Raw genomic sequence first — 8,931 nt, forward strand, 5'->3', positions numbered from 1 at the left:
CAAACAAAACCGTTGGTTGTCTACGGCGACCTTGCGGCGTTTTGTCCGCCGGTACTTACCGGCGAAAAATACGACAGAAACTTACCGGCGCATATGACGCCAGAATTTATCGGTTGGAAGTCGTCGGCATTAATCCGATGTTTTACGCCGATATTGCGTCGGGAAGTGCGCCGGAAAGTTTTCCGGCGCATTAGATTCGTCGGAAAAAATTTATCGGCTCGACCAAAAACCGGCGTATGAATTTCCACCGAAAGTGGGCCGGAAACTTATAGTTCCGTCGGATTATCTATGTGTTCCGGTGGATTTAGTCCGCCGGTAATGACGGGTTTTCCTGTAGTGAGTGTTTATTAGAGCAACTCTATACATTAAGAAAGTAGTGTAGAAGAGATACATTGATCATTCCTGTATATATCATTCTTTTGTATTTTTATTCTTCTATAATTTCAATGAAAATGAGTTTGCTTATCTTCTCTTCCATGCCTATCTAATTCTCTAGTTTTGAATTGATGATGTAGAAAATATATTAAGTACTAAGGAAGATTCTTCTTCTCAAAAAGTGATGATATTTTCAATATTATCATGTTCTTTATTTAGTGTATATAGTGGTCATATGTGTAGTTAAAATCTAGTGTGATGTATAATCTCAATGGAGGAATGTAAGAATAATCAGGAATATTAAAATAGTATGCTTGCATACCTAGGCATAGGATGTAAAATATGCTAGGGTCTTAAGGAGATGATATAACTGTAGGAGGTCAGCATATATTATTTTCACTCCTTAAAACTCGATAGAGATTTAGAGATGCATATGCTATAAATTATATTAAAAATAAGAATTTTATTAAAAAAGAATTGCAATTTATATTCATCAATCTAAAATATTTTATTTAAAAATTATAACAATTATATTACTATTTTTAATCAATGATTGAATCTCCCTAACAAATAATTTTATTTTAGTAGGATAATTTTACAATTAAAGTGAACAGTTATAGTTGATTGCTGAAAAATATACTTCCTCGTGGGTTCGACATTCTACTCTATAACTTTATTACTTGATTCAGCACATATACTTGTGTATATTAAGTCTAGTTTGTTATTTTTATATATCAAAGAAAACTTAAGCATTATTTAGGTGAGATAGAGCCTTATATATTTTTATAATTTAAAATTGCACTCCACAACACCCATCAATAGGTTACCTAAATAGAAATATTTTGTCATCAAATCTCAAATAGGTCATGATCGACCCCAAAGTTTATAAGGTTTTTGTTGTATCATTCTTAGGCGTCCTCCATTGTTATGTTGCTCATCCCAATAGCCTTACACATTGGACTATATAATTGTGATATAGAAAAAGGATGCAGTGAAAATGAAAGTATATTTTTGTTCATGATTCCATAAGCTTCACATTGGACTATATTTCCATTCCACTTATAGATGGTCCTTCAAATATTTATACAGTTATTTTTTTACATGAAACTTATATTAAAATGGCTATTAATATGTGGTATCATTTTATTAAAAAATAAGCTTGGTTTGTATGATGTAGAATAATGCTTTGGGCATTTTCTTATGTAGGTTTGGATGCCTCTCTCCTATGGGAACTTTGGTGAGTTTTTCATAAAATACTATTTTATATTTTATGTAACAATCCAAATTCTTAATTATCGATATATTGCACGCTTTAGCCTAAGGGCCTAATTAATTTATCATGTTAGTGTAACTTCTCAGAAGGTCACCCATCATAGAATTTTTCTGGGATGAGCACGCTTAACTGTGAAATTTCTAATGAAATTTCAACCATTACATCTAAAGACACATCGATGCTTAAGAGTTTAGCTTCTTTTACTTAATGAGTTTCTCCTGTGATTCTAATCATGAATGAGGAATAATAAGGGATGGAAGGTGGTGATAGGGTGAGAGGGTGAAGGGAACAAGTCCTCGCCAAATTTATTTATGAAAGGGTGTATTATGGTTAGTAACAATGGCTAATTTCATTATGGAGTGTAACAATGGCTAATTTCATTATGGAGTATAACCATCCCTTGATTTAAGCCTTAAACAAAGAGAGAATTGTGGTTAATGATTCCTTGATTCGAAATCCGCTTTCATCAATCCTCAGTATAAAAAATATGGATCCACTACTATTTTTCACAGGAGTGTTTTAATATGAACATCACGAGAAATGGAGTATCAAAAGAAAAAAAAAAGCTTCAACATTCCTTAAATCTTCTAAGAGAGAAGGCATATATTAAAGCTTCATTTGGGATTGTTTTCTTAAAGCTTTTAAAAATAAGTTTTTAGCACAAAAATTTTAATTAAAAAAAACTAAAAACTATTTTAGAAAGTAGTAATCATACACACAGCTCTCCTAGGCCTATTGGTTGAGAGCTTAGGCTTTCAACTAAGAGGTCTAGGATTCGAGTCTATGTGTATGCGTTGTGTGTGTAAGTTTGCCTTAAATGACCTAAATGTCCAAAAAAAATAGTAATCATTGCAATATTATTTGAAGCTTATTTATTTCAGTCTGAATAAATTTCAGAATCAATTTATGTCCTTAAGATGTGTTTCATTATCAAAATTTATGATTAATTTTATGATCTCTATTAAGGGTGTAAACGAGTCGAGTTTTGTCACTATCGAGTTCAGCTTATCAGTTGAAAAGCGAGCTCGAACTCAAACTCGTCCCACTATAAACAAGCTCGAGCCGGCTCGTGTTGACATTCTTAATTCATTTTTCCAAAAAGCTGCTGCATTATGACAAATTTCAATTTTCTAAAAAAAGCTGCACATTTTTCAAAAAATTCCCTCGAACCCAAGACCTCTTAGTTGAAAGTATAAGCTCTCAACCAACAGATCAAAGTCAGCTGTATGCTGCAACATTTATTACAAAATATTTATTAAAAGTAATATTATTATGTTTAATTACTAATTTTTGAAATATTACGCTATTTAATTATTAATTTTACAATATTTATAATGATTGGAGTCGCTCGCGAGCCGAGTCTTAATAAGCTCGTGATTGTGACTCGATAAGCTGGCTCGCAAGTATATTAACGAGTCAAGCTCCTCTAATCCTGATAATGTTAATTCAAAAAATTGGATTAAATTATTACATATTTATTTAAAACTTTGCATTTTTCCATTTAAAAATATTACTTATCAAGTACGTGGAGGGAATGACTGCGTTCTTACATATTTTAAAATATTCAGTGGCTCATTTGACGTCAATGTTATAAAAAGATGCTGACGGCTCGCTCAATTCCAACCAGGAAAATCAAACAGATGACTTGCTCTTCTAATATTTGTGGTTGTATAAGAAAGGAGAGAAGGGTAGATAACTACGAAGTAAGAGATAAGTCAGCTGGGCCCTTCTCTTCTCAAGTACGTGGCTGTCATTGCTCAAGCGGCATATTGCGTAAACAGATAGTTAAATAAAAAATATATGGAGAGTTGAAATTGTAAAATAAATATTGAAATGTAATAAAAGTAATTATTATATTGTAGATATTATTCAACATAGGGGTGTCAATTCGGGTCGACGGGTCGGGTTCGGGTCGAACCCGAGCTGACCCGGGTCTAAACGGGTCAACCAAAACCCGACCCGTTTTTGCAAACCGGTCGAACATTCCAACCCGGACCCGACCTGCTCGGGTTGCCGGGTTGACCCGACCCGACCCGACTGCAGCTGTGCGCCTGTGCGGGATCACGAGAGGCAGACTCGCAAGCGCGCCTACGGAGCGGAGCTGGTGCGGGGTCTGCAAGCTGAACGCGCGCGGGGTCGCGCCGACGCGGGACGCCTGGACGCGGTCACGAATTGAGCGCGGGACGCCGCCAGGCCTGGACTGTTGGATGCGGAGAAGAGCTGGTGCGGGGCCTGCAGGTTGAACGCGCGCGGGGTCGCGCTGTCGCGGGACGCCTGGACGCGATCACGATGTGCGCGGGACGCCGATCAGGCTGGACCGCTGTACGCGGAGCGCGGGACCTGACTAATGCGGTGACACCGACTGCCGAGTGCGGGACTGCGGGAGGCGGGATCTAAACCGGTCAATTCGGGTTGACCCGCGGGTTGTCGGGTCAACCCGAACCCGACCCGTTTTTTAAACGGGTCAAAAATCCGAACCCGCACCCGACCCGTTTCGCAAACGGGTTGACCCAAACCCGGATTTTTCCGGGTCGGGTTTCGGGTCGGGTCGAAAGTTGACACCCCTAATTCAACACTCTATTTAAGATAAAAAAAAACTATTAGGGGCTGTTTGGTAATAAGAAGGATTTAATTTTTGCAGTATTTAGTAAATTCTAAATTCATAATGTGTTTAATCCTGTAAGACTGTTTGGCAATGTAGTCTAGCATTTAAAGTAGGTAGTTTATTAAAAATTCAAATTTAATTTATATTTTAAATTTAATTTGTATTTTAAATAATAATTACTTATTAAATTAAATTTAATTATGTCAATAAATTATTAATTATAAATAATAATATAATTTAAAGATAATTTAATTGTTAAATGATTTAATTAATTATTTTGTTATACTTAAATAATTTTTTAATTATTAAGAATACGATTAATTATCTAATCAATTATTTAAGTATTATATTATTTCTAATTAATTATTACTTCACATACATCTTGTTAATTTTTTTTATAACTCACAGCTCATTATGTAATTAATCATTTAAGTATTTTTAATAAAATTTAATTTTAAATTATATTATTAATTATCTAATTAAATATTAATATTTAATAGTTAAGCTGAATTAAATTAATTTCTATTTAAATGATAGGTAGTCTAGGGTTTCCTTTTCAATTTCTCCATTTCTTCGTTGTTGTTGCTTCTCCTTGCGGTCATTTCTTCGTTGCTACCTTGCTTCACGTACGTAGCATGTCAAAGGCTTCAACTTTTTTGTGTGAAGTGGTCTTTTGAAAAAGACGCTAAAGAGGCTTCTTCGCTCCTTCGATGACATCAGATCATATGTCATGACAGAAGCTCGCTCATTTCAAGGATTACCATCTTTTATCGTCGGATTGGAAGTCATGGCGGGAGCTTAACCAAACCATATAAAACTTCCCAAGGTGGTGCAGTAGACCCTAACCATGCAAGGAAATCCTTAAAACCCTATTGTAAAGCCATCAACATTTTTTTTTAAACATTTAGGTCAATTAAGGCAAATTGATCACACACACATTACATATGCAAGACGAATCAATACCTTTTGATTAGTAGCCAAAGCTCCCAACTAACAGATCAAGTTGAGTTGTGTCTACCCCTACTTTTTTTTTTAACGAAAAAATTTTATTCCATCAATAAAAGATGAGTATAACAAATGTCAGGTTGAAATAAAAGTCAAATACAAGAAGAGATAACAATTAGGGAGACCGAGAGAATAAACAAGGCAGCAAAGGCCAACGGGCTCAATAATTGGCAAAGAATTCCAATCACTCTGTAGCTAGGCATGGGCCTTCCAGAGGAATGAAAGAGCAATACAACATCAACAAAATAAATAACCACCAGCACCAAAGATTGCCAATGAACCACAGATCCAGAGTGGTGAGCCCGAGCCACATCATTGCCCAAATAGAACATATAAAAGCCATAGAGGCAGCAACATATAAGTTACCAACAAAGGAAAAACAGAAAAACCAAAACAGCAACCACCAAAAGCTATTTTTTGGATTTCCGCTTTCTACGTTTACCAACCCAAGCATTTCCATTTCGCACAATATCTTGATGATCAAAACATTCAGCTCCATCAACCTCCGAAGAGGAAGGGGAAGAGCACTCAAGACAATCTATTTGCATCCTAACACTCTCCCCCCGAGCTGATAACCACATGGGAAACCAAAGCATCAAGTGAAATTAAATTCACAAGAGCCTCAACAAGATGGCCATACAATAGAATAGTAGGTGTCTCCGGGGTAAGAACTGAAGGGTTCACATCACGAGCACAAACCTCTCCCACCGGCGCAACAGTCAAAACCAAAATATTATAGTTTAGAGGAGAGAGAGTATGAGCTGAGCCAGAAGACAGTTCCTGGCCAACTACCCTATTAATCTCATAGGCAACAAAATCCTCTTCCTTCGAACTGGCCAAAACCAAAAGAGTAAAAACATCCCTAGGAGAAAGATCGGCATGTAAAACACCATCACTCAAGTCCTTAGGACCACCCAAACAAACTAAGTTTGAAACATCATCACCGATCAAAGGGACAACCACAGTAGGATACATGGAAACAAACCCAACATGCAACAATGCCTAGCAAATAGGAGGACCACTATCATGTAAATTAACCTCATGAACATACAAATTATCCACGGAAACAACCATATGCTTAATAATATCTAAAACTCCTCAGGTAGAACATCTACATAAATCGCAGGAGGACCGAGATTAACAACTAAATGGGGATGTAAAATCAGGCAACCAACATTAGAATGACCCAAAGCTTTGCAATGAGAACAGTAAAAAGGAAATTCCTCCATTTCCACCTGTTGAATATAACTCATCTTCTCAGAACCAAGCCATACAGTCTGGATAGCTCTTAGTAATATCTAACTCCACCAGAATGCGGGCGATCGAGGTCTAGTCCCAGTAGAAGTAGCATTATTGGTACGCAAGGGACGACCGAACAAAGTTCCAAAATCATGAAGCACACGAGGGGAGAAAAGGTGCGGACGTAAATTTGGGAAAGAAACCCATATAGGGATGATTGGGGATTCGACATTGATGTCAAATTGGGGTGACCACATAAACAACTTCATATAATAATTATTAACGAAGTAAGAATGGTGCAAAAAAATGCGACAGTAGTCTAGGTCGTTCATCAGCTTAATCAAAATATTCTTCGAGTTAAGCACCGTAACAGAAAAATCTCTGTTCAACTTAACCTGAAAAAAAAAATTTACGAATTGAATCTAGCGTCAGACGACGACAAGTAAATTTTCCAACCAACACAAACTCAAACAGAGCAGCCAAGGCCAACATCTCGTCATGAGAAATCCAAAGAGAAGAAAGACCATTGCATGAGGTGATTTTGAGATCAGGAAATTTCATAGGGGAAGAAGACCTCGACAAAGTCTCTCGGAAAGAATGAGATTTCGCCTTATTGTCCAAAAAACCAGGGTCAATGAGCCGATTAATAGTCTTTACCACCAGGAAAATGAATGAGGGAGAGAAAACTCAAGAAAAATCGAGAAAAACTATGAAGAGATTACCCATAGGGAGGATACGGAACGCAGAGGAAGACGGAAAACCCTGGAGCTCTCCACATAACACATTTTTGCTGACACTGAATCACTAATTTGTATTTATTTATTTTTGTGTCTACCCCTACTTTATTACTACGGTTAATTCCCTCACCATGACACCTTTGCACCTTCCTCATGAAAGCTCACGCGACTGCATTCTCGAAGCTTGCATAGCTTGTAATTACATGTGAAGCTTGTGATAGCCCCGATGACACCAATTACCATAGCGACCTCACACTCACATCTATGGGTGTAAATGAGTCAAGTCGAGTATATGTTTAAGCAAGGTAAACTTGTTTAGTTATTATTGAGCTTGAGATAGTTTACTAAGCTCTAGATTGACTCTTTAAAAATTTTATAGGCCCTAGCTCATTTAGAAAGCTCAATTGTTGAGCTTGATTTTTTAATTTAAAATTAAAATTTTATTTGTTTAATAAGATTTTTATTTTTAATGGATAATTAATTTAAAAATATTAAATATATTATATAATGATAATTTAAGTTAATTTTTAAATATATTTAAGTTAATCGAGCAACTCAACAAGCTTTCAAGTTGAGCCATGCTGAGCTCGAGCTCGAACTCCTGGCTCGATAAACTCGACTCATGAGGTCATTAACAAATCGAGCTCGATCTAGCTAGCGAGCTAGCCTGTCTCACTTATACCCTTACATCAATCCTACTCATGAACATGCCCCAACACCTAAGAAAAAAAATATTTACAAATAACTTAGCATTAAAAATTAAACTCCTTAATTTAATCTAAAGGCTACTAAACAATAAACACCATCAATTTTCTAAATAGTGGCGGAATTAGAAAATTTTTATAGCGAAGGCCTGAGCTAAATTACGACCCTTGTTTATAGGAAATACTAACCTAAATTACCCACAAAGTCATAAATATTTACTTACAAGTCCTCAAATTCAAATCCGCTTTATTAAAAGTCTAAACTTTCAACCAATATGTTAAAACGAACTAAATCATTAAATATTTCTAAAATATTAACTTTATTTTCCATCATTTTTTATATACACATATTTCATTATTATTATAATTAAGCAGCCTTAAATAACTAGTTTGAAAATTTTATGATCAAACTAAAAAAAAATCCAATTATTTGATGTCAGATCAAAATCCAATTATTTGATGTCAGATCAAAATCCATCTGGTCATTTGAGGTTATAAAATTTAAAAAATATAATTCTGGACAGGAAAATCCCACTTGTTCGCATCAGGAGGGTATTTTCGACCATGCTTATTTTTGTGGTATCAGATTCTCACGTGATCGGCGGTTCGTGTGGCGGTTGACAACTTGGGATTCGAAAGAGGTCAATTGTTCGCGCATTTACGGGAAAAAATGATTTTAAATGAATTTAATATAAATAATATTCTTTTTATTCAATATTATTATTATTATTATTATTATTAATTTAATACTAATATTAATGAAATAAAAATTATGAAATTCTTTTTAAATAATGGACGTCCACATTGATAAGGATGATCGCATAGATTCCTCCACTATTATTAGCTTTTTAGTGATAGTATGATTGAGAATATGTTGGCTTAATAGAAAAAAGAAATTAGGAGATAATAGAAAGTGAGAATATCAATATTTAATTAGTATCTAATTATCAAATTATCTTTAATGCAAAAAATAAAATTAATATGTGGACACAT

The sequence above is a fragment of the Dendrobium catenatum genome, unplaced genomic scaffold (assembly GCF_001605985.2).
Source record: "Dendrobium catenatum unplaced genomic scaffold, ASM160598v2 fragScaff_scaffold_133, whole genome shotgun sequence".
Classification (NCBI taxonomy): domain Eukaryota; kingdom Viridiplantae; phylum Streptophyta; class Magnoliopsida; order Asparagales; family Orchidaceae; genus Dendrobium; species Dendrobium catenatum.